Source organism: Scyliorhinus torazame, chromosome 8 (assembly GCF_047496885.1).
Source record: "Scyliorhinus torazame isolate Kashiwa2021f chromosome 8, sScyTor2.1, whole genome shotgun sequence".
Lineage (NCBI taxonomy): Eukaryota > Metazoa > Chordata > Chondrichthyes > Carcharhiniformes > Scyliorhinidae > Scyliorhinus > Scyliorhinus torazame.
Genome location: NC_092714.1, coordinates 130,401,398 through 130,428,914, shown reverse-complemented (window position 1 = coordinate 130,428,914; position 27,517 = coordinate 130,401,398). Strand labels below are relative to the sequence as shown.

Here is a 27,517-nt window from a genome sequence, read left to right as displayed (position 1 = left end):
GGGATGAAAGATGGAAGAGGTTTCCAAATAAAGTGGGGTACAGAGGATTTATGGATGGAATTGAACATTGATGCACAGGAGAAAGGAATGCTAGTGAGAGAACGAGGTTAAGAGGTGATTTAGCGTCATAGAATTCCACAGTGCAGAAGGAGGCCATTCGCCCCATCAAGTCTGCACTGACACTCTGAAAGAGTTACCCTACCATCACCCACTTCCCCCCGCCCTATCCCCGTAACATAGGATTCGGAAAAGAAGTAGGCAATTTAGCCCTTGGAACCTGTTCCGCCTTCAATCAGACCATGGCTGATCTCTTCCTGGTCTCAAATCCACCTCCCCATATCCCTTTTACCTATTTTAACCCTTTTTTTAAAAAATTCAAAATATATCTATCACCTTCTTGAAATCATTTAATGATTCAGAGACTCTGAGACTTCTGGTGACGGGGCTGTGCTGCAAAGTCGCACATCAGATGGCTCTCCTCCCACAAATCTGAAAAATAGGTTCTTTTTGCCTCAAAAACACCTGCTAACTCCAAAATAAATCCCCACATCACTACCAAAAAAACGACGAGAAAGGAAAAACACTAAATAGCAGCCACTCCAGAGGACGTGTGGAAACCAGGAGTGGAAAAAGCCTGGACAAGCAAACGACCGAACCGGCTGACACACGAGGCGGCGAAACTCAGGCTTCACCAGAGCGAGAGGGACCGAGCCCCAACACAAGAAGCCACCCCCCAACCCCCCCCCCCCCCGAAACCAGGGGTGGTTGGAGGATGTTTCTCTCAAGAGAATTGAGAGAGCTTCGGGAAGAGATGAAGTAGGACATTCAAGCTACGGTGAAGGGTACAGTTGACAAAGCTCTGGCGACCATGCAGGTGGCCCTGGATAAGGCGGGGAGGTGGCTGGAAGCACAGGAGGAAACGATCAAGGAGCTGGAAAAAGCTGCGTCTGACCAGGGCGACCGGATCATTGCCCTGGAGAAGTAGTTGGCAAGGCTGGTCGTGACGCAGGGCAATTTGAAAAATTAAAAAAAATAAAAATCGAGGACCAGGAGAACTGGTTGAGTAATCAAAACCTATGAACGGTGGGCCTACCGGAGGGATCGAAGGTAGGAACCCCGCAGACTATGTGGCCCAAATGCTGGGCAACCTGGTGGGAAGGGATAGTTTCCCCAGCCTACCAGAAATTGACAAGAGCGCACCGGGGAAACAGTCGAGGGCGATAATCGCCAAAATGCACCGGTACCAGCACCGGGAATGAATCCTACACTGGGCGAGGCAAACGGAAAACTAACTGGGAAGGCAACTGGATTCGGATTCAGGACATTGGAGCTGACCTGGCCAAGCACTGGGCCGAATTTAATAGGGGAAGGCCACACTACAAAAACGCGCAAGGTTTGGGATGCTGTAACCAACCAGCCTCTGGGTCACATTCCAAGGCAGGGAGCACTTTACAGCCCCTGCGGACGTGGACAAGAGAAGCGGCAGCAGGGACAGCGATGAAGAACTCACAGGAGGAGACTCTTAAATGTTTAATTTTTACATTCTGTACTGCCAACTGTGAATCACCACCATATCGACCACTGTGTGCGGGATTGTACTGCCTCTGTCTCGTTCTGAGGATGAGAGGGGAAGGTAGGAACGAGTGCGCCAAAGTGTAGGAGAAGGTGAGGGGAATGGCAGACAAGAAGCTAGGGATCGGGCGACATAAGGATGCACAACCAGCCCCGTGTGGGGGAGGGGGCCACCACACTAGTGGGGTAGCTAGCACGGGGAAGCGTGCAGGAGGCCGCGGTCCATCTCCCGCAAGGGGAAAGCACCTGCCGATTGGGGGTGCAGACACCGGGAATAGTGGGACAACTATGGGGAGGGAGAAGGGAGCGGGGGGGGAAAATCAGCTACATGGTGGGGGAGGGGAAAAGAGGACAGGTGTGGGGGGGGGGGGGGGGGGGGGAAGAAAACACCACAAGGAGAAACAGGTAAAGAAAGACTAAGCGCATTAGGCTGGCTACAACAGGCCACACATGTTGACTTGGAACAAAATGGCACTGCAAGCAACCATTTTGGAGAGTCCCTGAACAAAGGGAAATCCCGGAGTGCAGGGGCGCACCCACGTGGCGTACTCACATTTGACGGCCATTTTGGGTGCCCCTGGACAAAGGGGAACCCTGGAGCGCAGGGACCCAGCCTCATGGGGAGAACAGTGCCCGTGGCCATCTTGGATAGCCCCCTAACAAAGGGAAACCCCGGAGTGCAGGGGCGCGCCCGCCAGGTAAGTATGATTGGTCCCGCAGCAGCACAAAAGCGCCCCATCAGGATAGTCACCTGCAGCATCAGGGCACTTAACGGCCCAGTGAAGAGATCCAGTGACTTCGCCCACCTGGAAATTTTGAAAGCTGGCAAGGTATTCCCCCGAGAGACGCACTCGAGAGAGAAGGACCAACTGCAGGTAAGGAAGGGCTGGGTGGGATAGACCTACCATTCCTGCTACGGGACAAGTGCAAGGGTGGTAGCCATACTGTTAAATAAAAGGACGGTGTTTACGGTAACAAGGATGGTTACGGACCCAGGGAATGGTACACCACAGTCAGTGTTGTCGTGGACAGGGCACCGTCCTGGTCAACGTGTAAGCTCTCAACTGGGACGACGCGGAGTTTGTAAAGAAGACCATGGCAGAAATCCCCGATATAGACACACACCAACTGTTCATGGGGAGAGCCTTTAATTGTGTACAGGACCCACAAACAGACAGGTCAAACCCCAAAAACGGGAAAGACCTCCAACATGGCGAAATAACTCAGCTTATTCATGGAGCAGGTGGGGACAGTGAACCCATGGCGGTTGATCCAGGGAAATGGAGTACTCCTTCTTCTCCCAAGTACATAATGTTTATTCATCGATTGACATTTTTGTAATGGGAAAACTATAGATGCCACCTTCAAAAGATGGAGACAGGATAGGGTGGGGGGGGGGGGGCACTGACAGTTGGTTACAAAGAACATAGAACAGTACAGCACAGTACAGGCCCTTCAGCCCACGATGTTGTGCCAACCATTTATCCTAATCTAAGATCAACCTAACCTACATCCCTTCAATTTACTGCTGTCCATGTGCCTGTCTAAGAGTCGCTTAAATGTCCCTAATGACTCGGACTCCACCACCTCTGCTGGCAGTGCATTCCACACACCCATCACTCTCTGTATAAAGAACCTACCTCTGACATCTCCCCTATACCTTCCTCCAATCACCTTAAAATGATGTCCCCTTGTGACAGCCATTTCCGCTCTGGGGGAAGGTCTCTGGCTATCCACTCTATCCATGCCTCTCATCACCTTGTAAATCTCTATCAAGTCACCTCTCTGCCTTCTTCGCTCCAGTGAGAAAGGCCCTAGCTCCCTCAACCTTTCTTCATAAGACATGCCCTCCAGTCCAGGCAGAATCCTGGTAAATCTCCTCTGTACCCTCTCCAAAGCATTCACATCCTTTCTATAATGAGGTGACCAGACCATATTTGGACACAATATTCCAATCAACAACAGACTGACAATGCCGAGGAACTGACAGCAAGATTCCAGCCGACGGAGGGGGAACAAACTAAGGTACCTACAGATCAAAAACTTCCTCCGAAAGGAAACGACAATCACTGCTCGAAGACCTGCTGGATGCGGACATCCTAAGAAAAAGGAACTGTGGTGACATGCATGTGTCACTGCTAAGGGAGGGCCAACACCCAACTGGACGAGATGAGGGAGAAGGTCATGGGATTTGAAATAGGGTGGGGATTCTGGAGCGAAGCACTGCACAGGGTCAACTTCACCTCTACATGCACAAGACTAAGCCTAATGCAGCTAAAAGTGGTACACAAAGTCCACTTAACCAGAACCCGAATGAGCAGGTTCTTCCCACAGGTGGAGAACACATGCGAATGGTGCCAAGGAGGCCCGGCCAACCACACTCGGTCTTGCCCCACACTGGTTGGGCTTTGGCCAGCCTTCTTCAAGGCAATGTCCAATGTGGTAGAGATGAGGGTGGGGCCTTGACCAAGAGTGGCAGTCTTCAGGGTATCAGAATAGCCAGATCTCTCCATGGGTGTGGGGGGGTGGGGGCGACACCCTTGCCTTTGCCCCCCTAATCTCCCGCCGGAGAATCCTGCTCGGCTGGCAGTCAGCAGCGCCAACGAAAGCTACAGACTGGCTGTTCGACCTATCGGAATTTCTCGAAATTAAGAAAATTAAACTTTCCACCCAAGGTTCGAAGGAGGGCTTGTACAAAACGTGGGAACCATTCGCTCGGTTGTTCCAAGACCTGTTTGTGACCAACAACACAAGAAGTCAAAGAACAGGAGAGGATAGCTATGACACAGCAAGGAGGTGGTGGCAGGGAGACTTGGAATCCAACCATGCTCAACAAAAGAAGCATGAGAAGCAGTATCACACCAACATAACAGGAGCAGGGTACAAGTACAGATGAGGGAAGAAGGCAAGATAAATGATCAAAGGGGGGTGGAGCAAGGGAAATAGCCAGAACCAAAAAACTAATGGGGAATGAAAAACACGAAATCGTAACCACCACTTGCAAGAAAAAGAACGGTGATGTGTGTATGTAAATGTGTAAATATGTTTCTTTATCCACACTCTCCTACTGTTTGTCCATGCTTATCCTTGTTTTGTATACCACAAAAAACTCAATAAAAATATTTTTAAAACATTTTTTTTAAAAAAAAATGATTCATAGACTCCACTGCACTATGGGGCAGAGAGTTCCACAAATTCACCACCCTCTTGCGAGAAATTGTTCTTCCTCATCGCAGTTTTAAATCTACACCTCTCAAACTGTATATGTGACCTCTCGTTCTAGATTGCCCCAACCAGGGTGAACATTTGGTCGACGTTTACTTTATCAATCCCTTTTAATATTTTATATACATCTGATCTCCTCTCATTTCTTCTAAACTTCAGCAGGCAGAAGCCCAAACTGTTTAATCTCTCCTCATATGTCAACCCCTTTTGGTGAACCTCCTCTGAACTGCCTTAAATGACACCACATCCTTCCTCAAATAAGGAGACCAAAACTGGACACAATACTCCAGATGTGGTCTGACCAACACCCTATACAATTGCAATTTCACTTATACTGCAGTCCTTTTGCAATAAATGCTATAATTCCATTTGCTTTTTTTAAAATCACATGCTGTAGCTATGACCCATATCCACACTCAACCTGCATATCTTTGGATTCTGGGAGGAAACCCACGCAGACACAGGGAGAACACGCAAACTCCACACAGACAGTTACCCAAGACCGGAATTGAACCCAGGTCCCTGGCGTTGTGAGGCAGCAGTGCTAACCACTGTGCCACCTCTTGAGGATGAAGGGGATACAGATAGAAGGGTTTTGGAGGAGTTGCAGATTGTGAAAGGAAGAATGGAGCTGGATGATGATGAAGGCTTAATGCTGGTGAAGTGGAGTAAAAGTGATTTTTTAAGAAAAACTGCAATGCTTCAGATTCAACTGGTTCAGTCGTAGCTTAATAATAATACGGTTGCAACTGAAAAAAATGTAGGAATGGAAAATTAAAAGCAATTAGCCAATCCAGCTGTCCCCAAACATTCAAAAGCAGCTCAGGAAATAGTGTTGTCATTTCAAAAGCAGGCTATGCAAATAATACGCAGGAATCCTGAATGCACGACATGTTGTCTTTTCACAGCCAAAGTTATTATCTTCTTTAACACTCGCAGTGCACCTGCACCAAAATAAAAAAATATTCTTTGAGAAATGTCTTCTTACATACTTCAAATGTTAAAAAGCTTTTAGATTTTATGCATTGCTATAGCCTTGTACAAACATTCCTGAGGCCTCTCCTAGTGGGACTGCCTGTCACTCTAATGTCAAACTGTACATTTACTTTACTTATATACTTAGACCAATGAGTAACCCATTTGACATGGGTACAGATTGCCTTTCTGTCTGGCCTTTATAGCCTTTAATCACAAAGATCAGAGCTGCATTCAAGCTGGGCACTGAAGGTCAAAGGAGAGTACAGTGTCTTCATACAACCCAGCGCATCAAAAAACTGCTCCATTCATGGAAAACCGTTTACTTTGAACAAAATACTTTTTGGATAGAATATACAATTTAACAATCTAGATTACTTTAATTTGACTTTTTTAAAATTCAAGTCAGTAAAATTTAATAACGGGTTAAATGAATATGAAACAGGTGCAAATCAATGTAATGTTTGTTTGTAAGTGGACAAAACACATCCTTAAAATCTTGCTTTTGTTCATTAAAGGTAATTTATTAGCAACAATTTGGACATTCTGAATTCTCCCTCCATGTACCCGAACAGACGCTGGAATGTGGCGACTCGGGGCTTTTCACAGTAACTTCATTGCAGTGTTAATGTAAGCCTACTTGTGACAATAAAGATTATTATTAATTACAGGGGGTTGGTTAGCTCAAATTGGCTGGTTTGTGTTGTAGAGGTATGCCAACAGTATGATTTCAATTCCCCTACCGCCTGAGGTTATTCATGAAGGCCCTTCTCAACCTTGCCCCTCACCGGAGGTGTGCTGTCCCTAAGGTTAAATCACCAGTCAGCTCTCAAAAGGGAGAGCAGCCGATGGTCCTCTGGGTCTGTGACATTTACATTTATTCTGTAACTTTTTCCTTCACAGCATTACTGTGGTGATTTTAAAAAATAATTTTACATCCCATCAAATAATTCAATTATACCAGAGCTCAAACAGAATATTGTAATGTTATCTATTGAGTAACTATATTATTAGCCATGATCATATTAGTTTAGATGAAGAGTTAGAAGGCAAGAACAAAATGACACTAATCATGGCCCAAGCACTCACTTGTGTGCTGAACACTGGGGAGCTAAATGTGCAGTTTCATGCACATTCCCATATAATAAACACAACAGGCCCCCACAGGGAGAAATGCTGGGTGTTAAACATAATGCATCATCTCAATGACACCTCTGAACCATACAATGCATCAGAGTTAACAACGATAGCTCTGATTTTTTTTTATGATTGTGACACAATGACCTATTTACTATTGTCAGTTTATACATCAAATATTGTAGCAAGTCAGTATATTATCTTTTCACTTCTATCCAAGTTCTATGTGAGACTGAAAGATGAAACCCTTAAGGGTCTCAACTGTATATGGGCTTACAAAACATAGTAGGAATAAAGACAATGAATTTGAGAAAGCAAAAACAAAAGACACTAGCATTATTTAAAGATGGAGTCAAGCTGTACTGCTGGAGAATTAATGATTTGTACCATACCACACCCAAGTGTTCAATATAGTCACTTTGCCAGAATTGGAAGAGTCTATTTTAAATACCACCATTTGGATGAACTAGTTTTCTTAGTGACATAACTGTCACGCAAAATTGCTGGCTAACCTTGTCTTTTCGGTTACAAACATAAATGTAAATAATGTGGAAATATGTTACTACACCCCTATTGGCTAATATCACTGGCACACCATTCAGCCCATCTTATTCACTAACGCCATAGTCCTGCAATTCTTCCCGTGAAAGTATATATCCAATTCCCTTTTAAAAATGGTTTTCATTCATTCTTTTATTGTGAAAGATAAAGTATTATTTGTGTTTGAAGGAGTGATCGGCAGCAATGGGTTTCAGGTCACCCATCATGCCATTACAGACCACACTGGTGGGTGGCACGGTGGCCCAGTGGTTAGCACTGCTGTCTCACCACTCCAGGGTCCCAGGTTCAATTCTGGCCTTGGGTGTCTGACTGTGTGGAGTTTGCACTTGCTCTCCATGTCTGCATGGGTTTCCTCTGGGTGCTCCAATTTCCACCCAGAGTCCAAAGAAGTGCAGGTTAGGTGGATTGGTCACGCAAAATTGTACCTTAGTGTCTAAAAGATTAGATTGGGTTACTGGGTTACAGGGATAGGGTAGGGTGAAAGCTTGGGCTTAAGTAGGATGCTTTTTCCAAGGGCTGGTGCAGACTCGATGGGCCGAATGGCCTCCTTCTGCACTGTAAATTCTATGATCTATGATTCTATGAAATGTAATACGCATCCATGAAGACATATTGGCATGGCAACTCTAGGACATATTATTGAATCCAAGCTACTGCGTTGTTTCAATAAGTTGAGAACTCTTATTGTCAAGACCCTCCCTCTCACTCCCACACACAAGCCCAGCCCTCTTGAATGTCATGACGTGGAGATGCCGGCATTGGCCTGGGGTGGGCACAGTAAGAAACCTTACAACACCAGGTTAAAGTCCAACAGGTGTGTTGGGAATCACTAGCTTTCTGAGCGCAGCTCCTTCATCAGGTGAAGTCTTGAAATGTAAAAGTTCCACTCCCGAGCAATGCAGTTAAGTCAAGAAAATATGCAATTATATCGATATACAATGATTAATAAAGAGAATGAGGAAGGTTGATATATGGGAATGAAGGATGAACAAGGTGAATATAAGGAGTCAGAGAAAGGTGCATTTATAAGACTAATTAGCCATGACCAAACAATAGTGCATTTCCTGGTTATCATATGAACAGTAGAAAGAATAAGCTTCAGTATCAACCCGGATCACGTGTGATCCAGGTCAAGCCAATCACCTTTAAAAGTAAAAAACACCAAACCCAATTCCAGCAATTCAAGCTTCTCATATCAGCCTTTGTTTCAAAAAAGGAAAAAGTGCTTGACAGTGTTTATATCCATTTTCAACACAATGGTATGGATTTCCATACAACGTCATGCATACATCCATTTGTAAAGAGTTAAGACTTTGCCAGCACCCCGCATAGCCCAAGAAAGGCAAACCCTAAGGAAGAACACACTGCGAAAAGTATCTACCCTTTAAACAGATTAGGAGCCGCTTAGCTGGAGAGAGGTTTATCCAATTAAAAGTGGCTCTCTTGGCGAGTAGCGCACTGAACTGCGGGTTGCTTACAGTAAACAGTCATGCTTACCCGCCCAATGTAAAGCAGTCCTTGGAATGGATAGCAGATGAATACTCCCTGCCTCCGAGAAGTCAAATACACACACTGACCGAAAACATCACACAGGCATGGTTAATATCGGAAAATGGACAGACTGCGCTCGCTCTCTCACCCATCAAACTCGCCGTTCAATGTGTATTGGGCGGACTCTTTGACAGACCAGGGTGCGAAACGAGGCGACAGGCGCTTCAACTCACGTCTCCCATTAAAGAGAAAGGCGGCTCGCACACAGCTGCTGCCAATCAAACTTCCTCGGCGCCTCTCGATCGAGAGGGAAGACTTGGGTTGCCCGCCTTGAACTCACTCGGTCGCTTCAGCCACACAAAAAAAAAATGCTCAATCCACCTTCTCTCTCATTATAGTTAACCGCTCCATCCACACCGCAGGCAAGATGTACAAGTCAACTCAACCTCACACCCCCTCCCTGTATTGTTTTAATGACAACTTGTCTGTCTCTCCAAGTTCTGTGGAGTTAGCAAACTTTTTTTTTTAAATCCAGTGAACGCTGTTGTTGTTGTTGTTGTTGTTGTTGTCGTCGACCCCCCCCCCCCCCCAAAAAAAAAAAGAGCGTTTTTTCAGTTCGACTGTTATTTCCAGCAAGTTTCCTTATTAGGAATAGTACTCCGGAGGACGGCTGAGGAGGCATCGAGTAACATCTCTCCAAGCAACAGGGCAGGACATTCACTGAGGTGATGTTATTCTCTTCCCTTTAAAGGTACTCGCAAGTAGTCAAATAAAAGACCTCGCTCTCTCTCTTTCCATATTCAACGCTTTTAAGAGCGATCTGCAGTGCAGCGTCAGTCCAGGGACGCGAGAAAGGTTTGCTTGGTGTCAGTTGAGTTGTCCATCGAAATGTATTGAGTGGGAATGTTGACAACAGGAAGAGCACTTATTTCGCGCTGAGCAGGGGGAGGAGGGAGGGAGGGGACGATGCAAATTGAGAGACGCTGCCAACTTTCATCCCTGCCAAAATAAAAGCCTCAAGTTGGAACCTAACGATCCAAAAGTTGCCTGTAGTGTTATTGATATTCAGCTTAATGTTCCCATCCTCCTTGCGTGTTCTCATTTCTCCAACACCACTCTCCCCAACCAGCCCGCCAACTCCCTAATAGCTTAATCAAGTGCCCATTCTTACTATGCAAGTTGGCCAGTGCTCCAGTGGTATAGATTATTTATTTTAGGAAAACAGAAAATAATATAACGAGTAAAACAAGCAACATCTGCTCGTTCACTTACGTAACACTATCGCAATCGTTTCGGTTCCCATCGGGTTCACTGTGAAGCAAGAGTCTCTTCCATCCATCCCAAACAAAACATTCTCGCCACGGACTAAGTATCTGTTAACTTTATTTACAAAATAAAGCAACCTCTCATTTCAAAACAGTCATTTTAATCAGCTGAATGTGCAGTAACTCACGCCAAAAGTACAATGTCAATCAAGCTCGCTCTTAATATGTATTATTCGTTGTGACTATGGACATTACCGTTCTTGCTTTCAACTGGAAAAGATTTTCACCTCTAGTCCGTGATCCCCAACACTGGCATCTGACATTGGCAAAACGACAAAACAACCACAAAAAAAACTCCATTCTGATCACCTACCATAAACTGATGAAACACCCATTTATCCCCACTCTTTGCTTTCTGTTAGTTAACCAATCCTATATCCATACTAATACATTACCCGTAACCCTGTGCACTTTTATTTTATGCAGCAGCCTTTTGTACAGCACCTTGTTGAATGCCTTCTGGAAATCCAGATACACCACATCCACCGGTTCCCGGTTGTTCACCGTGCTCGTAATATCCTCAATTCCAGTAAATTAGTTAAACATGACCTGCCTTTCATGAACCCATATTGCATCTTCCCAATGGGTCAATTTCTGTCCAGATGTCTAGCTATTTCTTTCTTGATGATAGATTCAAGTATTTTCCCCACTACAGAAGTTAAGCTAACCCACCTTTAGTTACCTGCCTTTTGTCTACCTCCTTTTTAAATAGTGGTGTTAGATTTGCTGTTTTCCAATCTGCCGGAACTGCCCAAGAGTCAACCGAATTTTGGTAAATTACCACGAACGCATTTGCTATTCCCCCCGCCCATCTCTTTTAGTACCCTGGGATACATTCCATCAGGGCCAGGAGGCTTGTCTACCTTTAGCCCTATTAGCTTGCCCAACACCAGCTCCTTCGTGATAATGATTGTTTCTAGGTCTTCACCTGTCATAGCCTCCATACCATCAATTATTGGCATGTTATTTGTGTCTTCCATTGTGAAGATTGACACAAAATACCTATTCAATGCCTCGGCCATTTCCTCATTTCCCATTATTAAATCCCCCTTCTCATCCTCTAAAGGACCAATGTTGACCTTAGCCACTCTCTTCATTTTATATATGAAATGAAATGAAAATCGCTTATTGTCACAAGTAGGCTTCAAATGAAGTTACTGTGAAAAGTCCCTAGTCGGCATATTCCGGCGCCTGTTCAGGGAGGCTGTTACAGGAATCAAACCGTGCTGCTGGCTTGCCTTGGTCTGCTTTCAAAGCCAGCGATTTAGCCCTGTGCTAAGCAGCCCCTCCATTGCTCTCTGTTTTTATATTCTGTGCTAGTTTACTCTCATATCTATCTTTTTATTTTATAGCTTTTCTTGTGGCTTTCTGTTGACTTTTTAAGATTTTCCAATCCTCTAGTTTCCCACTAATTTTTGCCACTTTGTATGCATTTTGTTTCAATTTGATACCCTCCTTTATTTCCTTAGATATCCATGGCTGATTATCCCTTTTCCTACAGTCCTTTCTTTTTACTGGTATGTACTTATGCTGAACATTGTGAAAAATCGCTTTGAAAGTCCTCCACTGTTCCTCAATTGTCCCACCACATAATCTTTGCTCCCAGTCTACCTTAGCCAACTCCTCCCTCAACCCATTGTAGTCTCTTTCCTTTAAGCACAAACACTGGTATTGGATTTTACCTTCTCACCCTTCACCTGTATTTTAAATCAACCATACTGTGATTGCTCCTTCTGAGAGGATCCCTAACTATGAGATCATTAATTATTCCTGTCTCATTACACAGAACCAGATCAAGGATAGCTTGCTCCCTCGGAGTTCCATAACATACTGTTTGAGGTAACTATCGCGGATACATTCTATGAACTCCTCCTCAAGGCTGCCTTGACTGATCTAGTTTGACCAATCGACATGTAGATTAAAATCATCCATGATAATTGCTGTACCATTTTTACATGCATCAGTTATTTCTTTGTTTATTGCCCGTCCACCATAACGTTATTATTTGATGGCCTATAGGCTACGCCTTATCAAGGAGTAAGGTTTCTCCTTACTATTTCTAATTTCCATCCAAATGGATTCAACCTTTTTCTCCATAGAACGTAGATCATCTCTCACTAATGCCCTAATGTCATCCTTAAATATCAGAGTTACACCACCTCCCTTACCTTCCAGTCTGTTCTTCCGAATAGTCTGATACCCATCATATACCTGGTCTACAGAGGAGGGAAGTCCAACTGGGTTACTATTCACTCCAGCTGGAAAATGCAGGTAGATGAAGATACGATCAAACCTATTTGCTATGCCCTTGAACTAAAGACAATTACAATTAAAGATCATTTTTTTAAAAAATGTTAAAATTATAATACCCTTTGTCTCTGAAAGACTGATGTGCGTACAATTTTAAAATGTAAAAATTGCATCAGTTGTATTGATTCCCAGCATTGTGTTTAAAACATTTTATTAAGGCATTTGTGGTTTTATAACAATAAAAGATACAAATACAAATGGAAACACAGTTCAGTGCGTAACATATCCCTCCATCTCCCACTGTTCTCGCCTAATCTAAACAAAAAATAGTCTAACTATTTAGACTAGGGAAGCACGGTAGCACAAGTGGCTTCACAGCGCCAGGGTCCCAGGTTCAATTCCCCACTGGGACACTGTGCGGAGTCTGCACATTCTCCCCGTGTCTGCATGGGTTTCCTCCGGGTGCTCCGGTTTCCTCCCACAGTGCAAAGACGTGCAGGTTAGGTGGATTGGCCATGCTAAATTGCCCTTCAAGTCCAAAAAAGGTTAGTAGGGGTTATTGGGTTACGGGGATAGGGTGGAAGTGAAGGCTTAAGTGGGTCGGTGCAGACTCGATGGGCCGAATGGCCTCCTTCTATGCTGTATGTTTTATGTTTTAACTCCCTTCTAACCCCTCCCCCTTATTGAATTGAATCTGCTGACAGTTTAGTTTTCTCCAAAGAAGTCGATAAATGGCTGCCACCTCCGAACGAACCCTAACGTTGATCCTCTCAGGGCGAACTTAATTTTCTCAAGTCTAAGAAACCCAACCATGTCGCTAACCCAAACCCCTGATTTTGGGGGCTTCGAGTCCCTCCACGCTAGCAATATCCGTCTCCGGGCTACCAAGGAGGCAAAGGCCAAAGCGTCAGCCTCTCTCCTCCCCTGGACTCCCGGATCTTCCGACACTCCAAATATCGCCACCTCTGGACTCGGTGCCACCCTCATTTTTAGTACCGTGGACATGACATCCGCAAATCCCTGCCAGTATCCCCTAAGCTTCAGGCATACCCAAAACATGTAGACATGGTTTGCAGGCCCACCTGCACACCTCACACACCTGCCCTCCACCCCAAAAATCCTGCTCATCCGGGCCACCGTCATGTGTGCCCGGTGAACCACCTTGAATTTTATCAGGCTGAGCCTGGCACATGATGAGAATGTGTAGACTCTGCTCAGCGCATCCTCCCACAGACCCGCCTCTACCTCCTTACCCAACTCATCATCCCATTTACATTTTATCTCATCTATCTGGGTTTTCTCCCACTCCATAAGTTCTTTATAGTTTTCCGATACCTTAATCTTCCCCTCCCCCACCCCCGTTCAAGAAAATACCTTGTCCTGTATCCCCTGTGATGGTAGAAGCGGAAAGGTCGAAACCTGCCTTCGCACAAAATCCCTTATCTGCAGATATCGAAACCCATTCCCTCCCGGCAATTCAAACTCCTCCTCCAAATCCTCTAAACGTGGAAAGCTCCCATCATAAATAGATCCCCCAGCCTCTCAATCCCTGCTCTCTGACCACCTCTGAAACCCCCCATCCAATCTCCCCGGGACAAACTGGTGATTACCGCACATTGGAGCCCACATCGGCGCACCCTCCACTCCCATATGCTTCCGCCACCTTCCCCAAACTCTCAGAGCCGCCACTACCACTGGGTTTGTGGAGTACCGGGCCGACAAGAACAGGAGAGGAGCCATTACCAATGCCCCCAAACTTGTGCCCATACATCAGGCCGCCAACACCTGCTCCCATACTGACCCCCCCCCCTGATTCCCCCCCCCATGACCCCCCCAACACCCCCCCCCACCCCCTCCCACCCCCCAACTTCACCCAGGACCTCCCACAAATAATTCCATTCCACCTAGTCGAAGGCCTTTTCCATATCCATAGCGACCACTACTTTGCCTCCCTCCCCTCGGAGGGCATCATGATCACATTTAGGAGCCTTCTAACGTTGCCCGTTAGCTGCCTGCCTTGAAAAAAACCACATCTGGTCTTCCCCTATCACGCCCGGAACACAGTCCTCTATCCTGGAGGCCATAATTTTGGCCAGCAATTTGGCATCACTTTCAGTCGGGAGATTGGTCTGTGTGATCCACATTGTTCTGGGTCTTTCTCCCGCATCAGGATCAATGATATCGAAGCCTGTGACATTTTTGGGGGATGGACATCCCGCTCTCTTGCCTCATTCAGTGCCCTCACCAGCAGCAGGCCCAGCATCCCAAAAATCGTCTTGTAAAATTCCACTGAGTACCCGTCCAGTCCCGTGGCCTTGCCCGACTGCTTGGCCTCCAATCCCTCCACTACTTCTACAATCCCGATCGGGGCTCCCAGCCCCTCCAGCAACCCATCCTCCACCTTCGGAAACTCCAACCCTTCCAAAAGCTGCCTCATCCCCTCCATCCCAGCTGGGGGTTCCGGCTCATACAGCCGACTATAAAACTCCTTGAACACCCCATTCAATCTCCATTGCGGGCGCTGACCCCCCCCCCTTGCTCACCCCGTAAATCCACCCAGTGTGGGGCATGGTCCGACACAACAATTGGCGAGTACTCGGCATCCACCACCCCTGCCAGCAAAGCCCTGTTCAAAATGAAAAAAATCAATCCGGGAGTACACTTTGTATACATGGGAGAAAAAATAAAATTCCTTCGCTCTTGGCCGTCCAAACCTCCACGGGTCTACTCTCCCATCTGTTCCACAAACCCCTTTAGCTCCTTTGCTGCAGCTGGCTGGCACCGTCCCTGTCCTTGACCCTCAACCGATCCAACCTCGGATCAATGACCGTATTAAGGTCCACCCCCCCATCATCAACCTATGCGAGTCCAGGTCCGGAATCTTCCCTAACACCCGCCTCATAAACTCTGCGTCGTCCCAGTTTGGTGTGTAAATATTCGCTAATACCACTGGCATCCCCTCCAGCTTCCCACTCACCATGATAAACCTACCCCCCCCCCCCCCACCCCACCCCGAGTCCGCCACTATATTCCCTAACTCAAATGATACCCTTTTATTGATCAAGATCGCAACCCCCCTAGTTTAGAGTCTAGGCTCAAATGAAATACCTGTCCTACCCACCCCTTCCTCACCCTAGTCTGATCCACTACTCTTTGTGTGACTCTTGTCACGTCCGCCTTCAACCTTTTCAAATGCGTGAATACGCAAACCCTCTTGACTGGCCCATTTAGCCCTCTCACATTCCATGTGATCAACCTGGTCAGTGGGCACCCCCCCCCCCCACCCTCCCCCCCACCCCCACACCCTCCTGACGATCAACCATCACCCTTCTTAGGCCAGCCCCCAGCTCGCACCCCGCTCCTCCTCAGGCCCGCCCTCGGGTGTTCACCGTCATCAGCCTCCAATTTGTCTTCCAACACCAGACACTCCCCTGTCAGCAGAACAATTCCCCCCCTCCCCTCTTTCCCCCCAAACTAACAGAACAACAACCCCAACCCCCCATATCAAACTAGTCACCTGCTCGCCCCCCACTGCGCTTCCATGAGCTATCCTGCCCAGCTAGCCTTGTAATCCCCACCCATGGCACCAAGCATCCTGCTCCTCATTGTTCTCCCTCCCACCCACTCAAACATACATATGCGAAACATAACAATCCCCAACAAACACATAGAAGAAAATTCCACCCACCATCCCCCCACAAGAACAAAGTTAATCCGCATACAAAACTGAGCAACGGCCCAAAAATTGGTACAAAAACACTTCATACACAGCCCAAAAAGAAAATAAATTTTAGCAGCATAGGCACAGAATTACTCGCCCTAAAGTTCAGGTCCTCCATCACCTGCCAGTCCCTTGTTCTTAACAAAGCTCATCGCCTCATCCGGCGATCTAGAATAAAGTTGTTGACCCTCGTAACGAGCTGGGTACAACATGCTGATCTTCACCCCCTTCTTGACGAGGGCAGATTTAACTTTGTTGAAGCTCGCCCTGCTTTTGGCCAGTTCCGCACCCAAGTCTTGGTAAATGTGCAGCTCGTTATTTTCCCATTTACAGCTCCTCGTCTGTCTGGCCCACCTCAAGATCTGTTCCTTATCCAGGAACTGGTGCATTCGTACCACCATCGCCCTCAGCAGCTCATTCATCCGCGGCTTCCTCGCAAGTGCTCTGTGTGCTCTGTCCAGATCCAAGGGTCAAGTAAACACACCTTTGCCCAGCTGCTTTTCAAACATGTGCACCATGTATGCCCCTGCGTCTCGATGCCCTCTGGGAGGCCAATGATCCTCAAATTCTGCCTGCGCGATCTGTACTCCAAATCCTCCACCTTCTCCTGCAGCATTTTCTGGTGGTCCCTCATCAGATCCATCTCCGCCACCATCGCAGTTAGCTGGTCCTCATGCTCAGCCACCGTCTCTTCCACATTCTGGATTGCCTGTCCCTGGGCTTCCAACCTTTGCTCCACCCGGTCAATCCCCGTCTTAAATTGGGCCCTGGTTCTCCTGTCTTTGCTTGGTGAAACTCTCCTGAAGGAATTTCACCAGCTGCTCCGTTGACCACTGGGCCGGCAATCCCAGTCCCTGAGCCTCCGCCATGTCTTCCTGTGCTGCAGACTCCACTCCCTTCTTTGCCCAACAATCTCTCCTTTGCAGACCACTTCTGGTCCACGACCCCATAAACTGGTATGGGATTCTTCCCCTCTACCTCACCAGTCTCCAATTTTACGGATCAAATCCGCCATAAGTCGGGGAAAAAGGTCCCAAAGGTCCACCACGAGCGGGAGCTACCAAATAAGCGAGCTCTCACTCCATGGCCGCCACCAGAAGTCTCTTATGTTTCTGGCTTACCGCAGCAAGGGCCTCAAGAATGAGCTGCGCTGCCTGGATCTTCCCCAGTATTGTGGTTCATTGGGAGGTCTTGTGGTACAATGGATAGCATCCTTGCCTCTGAGCAGAATCTGCGGGTTCGAGTCCCACCCCAGGACATGATGGCCAAGGAAGATGCATTTATAATGCGGCCAACAGGTTGAGTATCAACCTGCAAAATCCTTCCAACACACTCCAGTGGCGGGTGGCAGTTGATAAGAGTGGGAGAGATACCTTGTCAGTCATACTTGATGCAGAGTGGCACCCCTCCAGTTATAATCCTCTGCTGACAAGGGAGTGACCTGTTCCAGAAAAAAATAGGTATAGAAACAGATCCAAGTCTGCCTTGTGAGCCACTATGTGCAGGAAGAGAAACATCAACTCTGCTTCACCATTCATTTTTCAAAATGAGATTTACTTTACTGTACTGTAAAACCGGACTTATGAATGTTAGGGTATTTTCCTATTTCAAAATCAATTCTCTTGTTTTTAATGACCCTGCTACAATACAAATGTTGACTGCAAGGGAAGAAAAAAACCAGTGGTTTTTTCCCCAATAGAGGGACAGAGAATAATGGTGAATGTCTTTACAGACTTCTCTTTTCTATTTGCATTGCAACATTTTTCAAAATATGCAGGTTAGGTGGATTGTCCATGCTAAAATGCCCCTTAGTGTCCAAAGATGTACAGGTTAAATGGGGTTATGAGGTTACAAAGATAGCAAAGGGGAGTAGGCCTAGATGTGGCACTCTTTCAGAGGGTTGGTGCAGACTAGATGGGCCAAATGGCCTCCTTCTGCGCAGTAGGAATTCTATTCTATAGATTTTCAGTGTGAAGCAAAACCATTTTGCCCTGCCTCTAAAGTTGTGAGACAGGATTCTCTGTTTTTGGGACTATGTCCACACGCCGTCGTAAAAACTGTGGACTTTCACGCTTGAAAAACTGTCGTGAAAAGGCCACATATCCCGAGCCCTGCAGGGGGCAAGCAGTGAACCAGTGTAAATCTAGAAGCTTTTGCTGCAGATACGGGCCCCCATACTTCCGGGTCAGAGGCCGCACATGAGCACGGCGGACCCGGACTGCGGAGCTGGATCCCGAACATAGTGCCCCTGACCGCCCGCCCAAAAATTGCCCGGCCGCCTATAAGGCCCCTCCTGCCCTCCGATCGGCCCGCCCCTGTCCAGGGCGGTTGCGGACTGAGTCTGCAGCCGCCACACTATATACCGACCGGCAGGACCATGAATGGTCCACGCCGTCAGTACTTCGGCCCGTTGGGGGCAGAGAATGGCGGGGCTGGCCTCCAGCATTGGCCGCAGGGAGGTGATATGTGGCGTGGCCTACCTTCTGAGTACGCGCTTTTCGTGCCCGGAGAATCGGGGAACCGGCGCCGGTCCCGATTCCGTGAGGGGAAATGGATTCTCCACCCTGGCGCCGGCCGCGATTATAGCATCAGGGTGCGGAGAATCCAGCCCGTGGTAAAAAATGGAATAGAGGCCAACCTGCATCCCAAGATTTCCTGGAGAAGGGAGTTCCACTTCAATTTACTCCAGGTCCAGGTTATGGATTACACTACAACCTTAGCGCTGCCATTGACATTATTGTTGCAGGATAAATAAATCTTTAGCCACTTTCTAATTGTTCAACTACAAGCAGCAAGATCCAGGGGCAGGACCAATAGTTGCTGCTTTGGCTAAAACATTGTGAAATGAGATATAAATCAAGTAACATGTATCTTTGAAGGTGGGGGGTGGGGGGGGGGGGGGAGGGGTTGGCGGGGGGGGGGGGGGGGGAGGGGTTGGCGGCGGGGGGGGGGGGGGGCACCAAAAAAATGTGGTTGATTAGTCAGTGGCATTTCAATACCATTTCAATACCAACTGTCATTGGACGGGAATTCCTGTCAACAGTCTTTCTGCTTTTCTATGATGTGGTATGCTTAAGCTAATGTTTTTAAAAAATATTAATACGCCATCATTTCTTTGGATTTAATGTCCAGAATCTGTTGAAACAGCCTATTCATGTCAACTTAAAAGTAGCAATATACCTTTATATAATAAAATACCTGAATGTCAACAGTTATCCCAGATGTATGTGCTATCTCATTTGGGTGTTAATTGCCATGGTTCATTCATTGGATACAGTCAGGCATACTCTTTATAACTTCTCCCCACCCCACCCCAGGTGGCTACTCACAAGAACACACAAGGTAGGAACAAGAGTAGATCTTGATTTGTGGCCTTAGATCAGCTGTGGCACCACTGAGTCAGAAGGTTGAATTGAAGCCCTACTCTAGAGACCTGGGGCTGGATTTTCTGGTGCCCCAGCCACGTGTTTCTCAGCAGTGTGCCGTTCGCTGGCAGCGGGATTCTCTACTCCCGCTGCTTGTCAATGGGATTTCCCATTGAAGTCACCCCACGCCGCCAGGAAACCTACAGGCCGCGGTGCGCTGCTGGCAGGAACAGAGAATCCCAATTGGCCGGAAAACCCTGGCCTTGATCACAAAATCTAGACTGTCACTCTTTTGCAGTACTGAGGGAGCGCAGCAGTGTTAAGTTGCTTTCTTTCAGATGAGATAATAAACTGTGGTCCAGTCTGCCCTCTTAAGACGATGTAGAGGATCCGATGGTATTAGTTCAAAGAGCAAGAGGGTTCTGGTCAACATTTGTAGCTTATCCAATGCCATTAAAACAGGCAATGTGGTTGTTGCCACATTGCTATTTGTCGGAACTTGTGTGCTAATTGGCAGCAGTATTTCCTGCATTACAACAACTTCAAAAGTACCTAATTGACTTTAAAGTATATGGAACATCCTAAGATCATGAATGTCATTTTTATATGAATGGTCTTTCTTTTGTGGTAATTGAATCTGAAGCATCTCAATTCTATCCACACATTCAGCAGTGGCCAAAGAATAACAAGTATGAATGAGAATTGAGACGTAACTTGCAATATCATTTTAAAAAAAAAATTTTTATAAAGTGTTTTTTATTGGGTTTTCACATCTTATATTTCACGACTCATAAGTTACATATTACAAAACCGCGCAAAAAAGGAAAATAAAAAACACAAACAGAAATCAGCACATATATTTACTGGCAATTGGCTTCCCTCCCTTTAATCGGGATATATCTGTTACATTCCCCAGTTTGGTTAGAGCACGTATTTACAGGTGTCTATTTAGAGTTTCATTTGGGATTTGGTTTGCGCTCGGACCAGTCCCGTGTAGCTTTGTCTCTTGTCCCTCTCGTTTCTTTGCACGCGCATTCACCCTCTTCCCCCCCTGTACCTCCCCTTTTTCCTCCCCCCCTCTCCTTTTTCTCTTTGTCCCGTGGCTCTTTTGTGTCCCCCCCCCCCCCCGCCTTAATCCACTAGTTGTTGGCTACGAACAAATCTTGGAACAAGTTGGTGAATGGCCTCCGGTCCTGTGGAAGCCCTCTTCTGACCCCCAGAAGATACAATTGATTTTCACCAGCCTGGGAAATTTCGCCAGATCGACAGCCAGTCTGCAGCTTTGGGTGGTGCTGCCGATCACCAGCTGAGCAGAATTCTCCGGCAGGCGATCAGGGAAGCAAAGGCTAGGGCGACGGCCCCCCTCCCCATGAAGAGTTCTGGCTGATTTGAAACTCTGAAGACTGCCACTTTTGGGCATGGCTCCATCCTCACTCCCGCAACCTTGGACATTGCCTCAAAAAAGGTCGTCGAGTACCCGACAAGTCTGGGGCAAGCCCAGAGCATGTGGGTGTGGTTGGCTGGGCTGCCCTGGCACAGTTCACATTTGTCCTCCACCTCCGGAAAGAACCCACTCATTCGTGTTCTGGTTAGGTGCACTCTGTGCATCACCTTTAGCTGTGTTAGGCTCAGCCCTGTGCATGTGGAGGTGACCCTGTATAGTGCTTCAATCCTCCCCCTATCTCTATGCTTATTCCCTCCTCCCATTTTTTCCTTGTCTCGCCCAGGAGGGAACATACCTCCTCCAACAGTCTCCCATACAGATCCGCACTGTTTCCCGACCATGAGCAGCCCACATCCAGCGTTTTTTCCGTTAATCAATGTCCTGGTATCTGGGGTACGTCGTTGTTTCTTTATGGAGGATGTTGTTGACCTGAATGTATCTCCGGTCATTTCCTCTTGGTAATTGGAACATCTCCGTGGGTTCCCCCAGGGTCGCTACTCTATCATCCTTGTATAAGTTCCTAACTGTCAGTATCCCCTCATCTTGTCTCCACCATTTGAAGATGGCATCTATTATTGCAGGAGTAAACCTGTGGTTGTTACAGATGGGGATCATGGTGGACATTTTGATAAGGCTGAAGTGCTGCCTCATTTGGGACCAAGTCGGGAGTGTGACTACTACCACTGGGCTCCTCAAGTGTTTGGCGGGGGGGGGGCTCCTCGAGTGTTTGGCGGGGGGGGGGGGGGGGGGCTGTGGCTAGGGTTCGGAGGTACATCCCTATGCAGGAACTCTCCACCTTCATCCACTCTGTTCCCGGTTCCTTCACCCATCCCCTCACTCTTTCTACGGTGGCTGCCCAGTGGTAGAACTGTAGGATCCCCCCTCCCCACACAAACACCATGATTAGTTTGTGAACAATGTTGAAAAAAGCCTTGTGGATGTAGAGCAGGAGGGATCTAAACAGGAACCTGGGCAGTACCTTCATTTTGATCGTCTGTATTCTCCCTTCGAGGCAGGTCCCTTTTGACTTCCTCCACCAGACTCATCAGGTTCCATTTCTGGATCCGTGTTCAATCAGGGGCTATTTAGCACCACAGGGAGCGGAATTTGGTCTGCGCTTGCTTGAACGGCAGTCCCCACAACGCTGTCCCTCCTCCTGCAAGTTCATAGGAAAGATCTCGCTCTTGCTAAGGTTAAGCTTGTAACCGCGAAGGCTCCAAACTCCTTTCGGACTTTCATTATCCCTTCAATGCTGGTCTGCGGATTCGAGATGTGGAGGAGCAGGTCATCCGCGTAGAACAAAACTCTATGCTTTTTGTCCCCTCCTTTGGATACCTCTCCACCCCGTCACCGTTCAAAGGGCGATCTCCAGTGGCTTAATTGCCAGAGCAAATAGAAGCAGGGATAGCGAGCCTCCCTGTCTCATGCCTCTGTGCAGCCAGAGGTATAAAAGCTGGTGGTGTTTGTCTGCACGCTCACCATGGGAACGCTGTACAGTAGTTTCACCCAGAAGGTGAACCCTGGTCTGTGCCCAGACCGTTCCAGTACCTCTAGGAAGTACTTCCACTCGACTCTTGGCGTCCTTTTCTGCATCCAGGGGGATGACCACTTTTGGTGTTCTCTCCTTGGATGGGTCATCATCATATTCAGCAAGCACCTGATGTTTGATGCTAGCTATGTGCCCTTGACAAAGCCCGTCTGGTCCTCCGCGACAATCTCCGGCACGCAGCTCTCCAGCCGCCTCAGGATCTTTGCATCTACATTGACTAACAAGATGAGCCTGTAGAACCGGTACTCAGTCAGGTCCTTGTCCTTTTAGGGTATCAGCGATATTGAGGCTTGTGCCAGTGTTGGCGGCATTGGCGAGTCTGTGAACTTTTCCCGCAGCTGCGAAGCCAATGCGGGCGTGAATGTTTCATAGAAGTCTGGCGAGAATCCGTCTGGCCCTGGTGCCTTCCCTGCCTGTCTCCATGACTTCTCCCAGTTCTAATGACTTTTCCCAGTTCCAAGTCTGCACCGGCCCTTGGAAAGAGCACCTTACTTAAGCCCACACCTCCACCCCATCCCCAGTAACTCCAGCTAACCATTTTGGACACAGGGCAATTTAGCATTCCACCTAACCTGAACCTGGTCTGTGGTAGGAAACCAGAGCACCAACGGGGAAAACATGCAGACTCCCCGCAGACAGTGGTCCAAGCCAGGAATTGAACCTGGGACCCTGGTGAAGGAACAGTGTTAACCATTGACGGTCCAGGTAGCTAGTCTGGTGGTGGGTTTCTGTCGTTGCCCCCCACCCCCCCCCACCCTGCGGGGTCAACTATACTTACCTTGTGATTTCCATTTGTTTAGAGGCCATCCAATATGACCATGGTCACCGTACTCGCCATGTGGCTGTTCCCCTGCATTCTGGGATTTGCCTTTGTCCAGGGTCCAACCAAGATGACCGCCATCATTGTGTACGCCATGTGGATGCGCCCCTGCATGCCAGGGTTTCCGTTTGCACGAGGGTCCTCCAAAACGTGCCCTTGTTTCCGTTGTCGCCATGTGCGATCTATCGTAGCGAGCCTCCTATCCCTCCTCCACCTACACCTTGACTATCACTCTGGGCCATTCTGCCCCCACCCCTCCTAATCTGTGCCCCCTCTGTTTCCCCCCCTATTTTCCTCCATCTAGAGTTTACTCCCTCCTGCTGCCAGGCACACTCTACCCTCGCTCATACTTCCCTGTGCTAGCTGACCTGCCAGTGTGGTGATGTCCCCCCCCACTCCTCGGATTGATCCACACCTTTACCCGACCTTTGCATTTCTCTTCCCCCACCCAGCTCCTTACCCCCTTCTGTGTCCCACAGTTCTCAGCCCACCCTCTCTGAGACTCATCATCTGATCGAAGACTAGGCATATCAGTCCCTTGCTAATAGTTTCTCCCTTTTGTTTTTAACTGATGAGACTTGAGGCCTGGTTCACTGCTATTGCTGTTGCCCTCCCAGCATGCATGTGCACAAATTTGTCTGCTTCTGCCAGTGCCATGAAGTAGTATTCCCTGCTCCGGAAAGTCACCCAGAGCTTGGCGGGGTACAGCATCCTGAACCGCACATCGCTCTTCGCTGTGTTAAATTCCGCCAGTGCTTGACCAGGTCTGCCCCAATGTCCTAGTACACCCGGATCGAGAGTCCCTCTCATTTACAGGACAGTGTGTGTCTTGCTTAGTTCTGGATTCTTTTACCGGTCTTGGTACTGGTGCAGTTTCTCGATTATGTTGCCTTGTATGTTTTGTTCAGTGTGGTGATGTTGGAGGAGGGTGGGGTTTTTTCCCCGGGGTTTAGCGGTCAATTTTTGGACTAAAAGTGTGTAATTTCAAGTTTCCAGGAGGAAGGCCGCCTTTCGTGCTTCCACTCAGCACATCCCTGACACCGGAAGTCCCACTTGTAATATAATTCTGCCTGACAATTATTTAGGATAGGCCTAAAAGTTTTTAAAATATGAACAAGTTTAATGAAATGCTCCACAATTATGCAAACACAAGACACTGCCACTAGATGGCGATACGGTGAAATAAAGTGGATAATCTTGTTGATCTTGTGATCAATAAAGGACCTGATTTTCAGATATGACTAACAGTGAGGTTATCAGTAACCTGTGTAATAAAGAGAAGATTGGTAAGAAATGTTAGACACACATGCAGTTAAATGTGGAAATCAGAAGGTTGTTGTCCAAGTTTATGTGCTCCTTCAGAAGCTGCACGAGGACAGCATCTTGCCAAGAGAATCGGCATTGAAACACAGGAAGGTGAAGTTATGATATTTATCCACTGAATTTGGCAGAAAATGTTAGGGCTTGTCCATTCAAGCGTAAGTATTTTTTTAACAGTGTGATATGTCTTAATTATTGCCATTAAGTGCCTCTGGCATGGACAATTAACTTTTTACAAATGTGGAATCTTTCATTCCTTCAGATTTTAAGATGTTAAAACTGTTATTCTTTTCCCTTCAGTCTCTTCCCTCTGAATCCCATTTATTTCACTTGCTTTATTTTACATTGAATCAAATATTTTAACTTGCACTTCCTGGTTCAGACTTTATGTACCACATTAAAAGTTCTTCAACCTGATTCGCTATGAATATCTATGGTTGCTTGTTCCATTCACACAGACCCAAGATCCCCTGTAGAGGGCTTCAATGTTGTTATGAAATTCTAACCACTACAGGCTCCAGTGCAAAGACCATAGAAAGACTCTGGACAGGTGTACATGTAGTGCTCAGTTGCTGCTGTTTGTTCGCTGCTGACTACAGCTGAGCTAATGGACAGAGCCAGACCATGAATGATGTCTGGTCATGTTAGAACCAGAGATAAAGGGCACTCCAAGACCAAGACCCGTTCCTCCAGAGCCGGTTTCCAGTCCCCCGTCGGCCAAATCCACCAGCTCCTGTGCACGGGCCTTCATCCCGAGCGAATGGGCGCCGTGCCCCTGTCTACCTGTCCACCGTGCTGAATTACCTGACTGCCAAGATCCTCAAGCTGCCCGGCAATATGGCCCAGGACAGCAAGAAGAGCTGCATCACCACCCCCCCCCCCCCCTTCCCCCACCTGCAACTCACCACAAGCTGCTGGGAGGGGTCACCATTGCCCAGGACGGGGCTCTGCCCAACATCCAGACTGTGCTGCTGCCCTAGAAAACCGGTCACCCCAACAAGGTTTATCCTTGAAGGGGGGCAAAGAGCAAAGAAAATTGGGCAGCCCTGATGCGATCCCTTTCAAGCTAATGCTTTGTTTGCATTTGCTATTCACTAGCTTGTTGGAACTTTGGATTTAAAAAAAAATGATGTGGTGTGTTAGGACTTGCACATGAGAATCTCAACAATTTGCAATTTGTAAGACTGTGAGGAAAGACTACTAAACCACAGGAGAGATAATACTGACCAACAGGTATCTGTTATGCTAAAACAAACTTCAATTTAAACACAGAAACAATCACATTTGTAACACAGTAATAGCTTTCTAATTAATAATTAATTAATGCGGTGGCGCAGCGAACGTACTGATGCTACAACGTGCGGCAACTGTGGCTCCGCTGACTTAAAGCGGCAATGCCCTGCCAAATCCCGACAATGCCTGACACCAAACTTGGACACTATGCTGCTTTATGCAGATCTTCTCGGCCTGCCAATTTGTATCGCTCCGGCCAGACTCGCAGGAATGTCCGGGCCATTCAACCCACAGTCACCGAGTCTGATGCGGATCTTCTACCCGATATTGACACCGAGGACCTGAAGACACCTTTTAGAATCGGTATCGTTACAAAAAACAGGGTGTCCCCGAAGCAAAGAATCCAGCCTCTATCGGTGTACAGCATCGAACCAGACGATGAGTGGTGTGCCACCCTTACGGTCAACCGGTCTCAAATACGATTCCGCCTAGACACTGGTGCCTCCGCCAAAGCCTTTGTGTCAAACCAGCCATCCTCCCATTGGCCTGCCAGCTATTAGATTATAATGGCAATGCCATTGCTGCCAGCGGCTCGTGTCAGCTCGAAGCGACGCACAAGTCACGCAAAGCCATCCTTCTCTTTGAAATCGTGGGGGCACAGGCATGCAAGCTGTTGAACCTAGTTCAGAGAGTTCACTCTCCTGCTGATGCATCTGCCTTTTAGGACACCGACTTCAGGACGCAGCTCGATGCCATTATCAACCAGTACCACGAAGTCTTCGAGGACATGGGCACGCTCCCGTACACCGACAAGATTTTATTAAAACTGAATGCCACGCCTGTGGTGCACGCACCTCGCAAGGTCCCAGCACCCCTTTTTTTTTTTTTTTAAATATGTTTTATTGAAACTTTCTTCCCAAACAACAATTTTTCCCCTCTTACAAAGCAAACGCAACAATAATACAGACATTTTTAACAATACACAAGTAACAAAACCCCTTTATCTTTGACCTACACTAAACTAAACCACCCTCCCTCCCTCTCCCCCCCCCCCCCCCCCCCCCCGCTTCCCCCTGGGTTGCTGCTGCTGGTCATCTGCCTTCCCTCTAACGTTCCCCTAGGTATTCGAGAAATGGCTGCCACCGCCTGGTGAACCCTTGAGCCGATCCTCTCAGGGCAAACTTTATCTGCTCCAGTTTAATGAACCCCGCCATATCATTTACCCAGGCCTCCAGTCCGGGGGGTTTCGCCTCCTTCCACATGAGTAGGATCCTGCGCCGGGCTACTAGGGACGCAAAGGCCACGACATCGGCCTCTTTCGCCTCCTGCACTCCCGGCTCTTCCGCAACTCCAAATAGAGCTAACCCCCAGCCTGGTTTGACCCGGGCCTTCACCACCCGCGAAATCACTCCCGTCACTCCCTTCCAATACCCTTCCAGTGCCGGGCACGCCCAAAACATATGTGCGTGGTTTGCTGGGCTCCCGCCACACCTCCCACATTTGTCCTCCACTCCAAAGAACCTGCTCAA

The 27,517-nt window shown here is 47.6% G+C and overlaps 1 protein-coding gene across 6 annotated transcripts in view; it reads right to left on the bottom strand.

Annotated features, from left to right (window-relative positions):
• The window catches only part of LOC140428111 (rho GTPase-activating protein 6), a 1,113,012-nt gene that overhangs the window by 337,380 nt on the left and 748,115 nt on the right, over positions 1-27,517 (bottom strand). Inside the window, exon 1 of one of the 6 annotated variants that reach the window (XM_072514183.1) lies at positions 9,110-9,529. The exons of 4 other annotated variants lie outside the window; for them this stretch is intronic. The gene's annotated coding sequence lies outside the window, so the exon portion shown is untranslated. Of the gene's footprint in view, positions 1-8,967; positions 9,084-9,109; positions 9,530-27,517 lie in introns of those variants that run through there. One more of the 6 variants, XM_072514184.1, reaches the window with a different exon arrangement.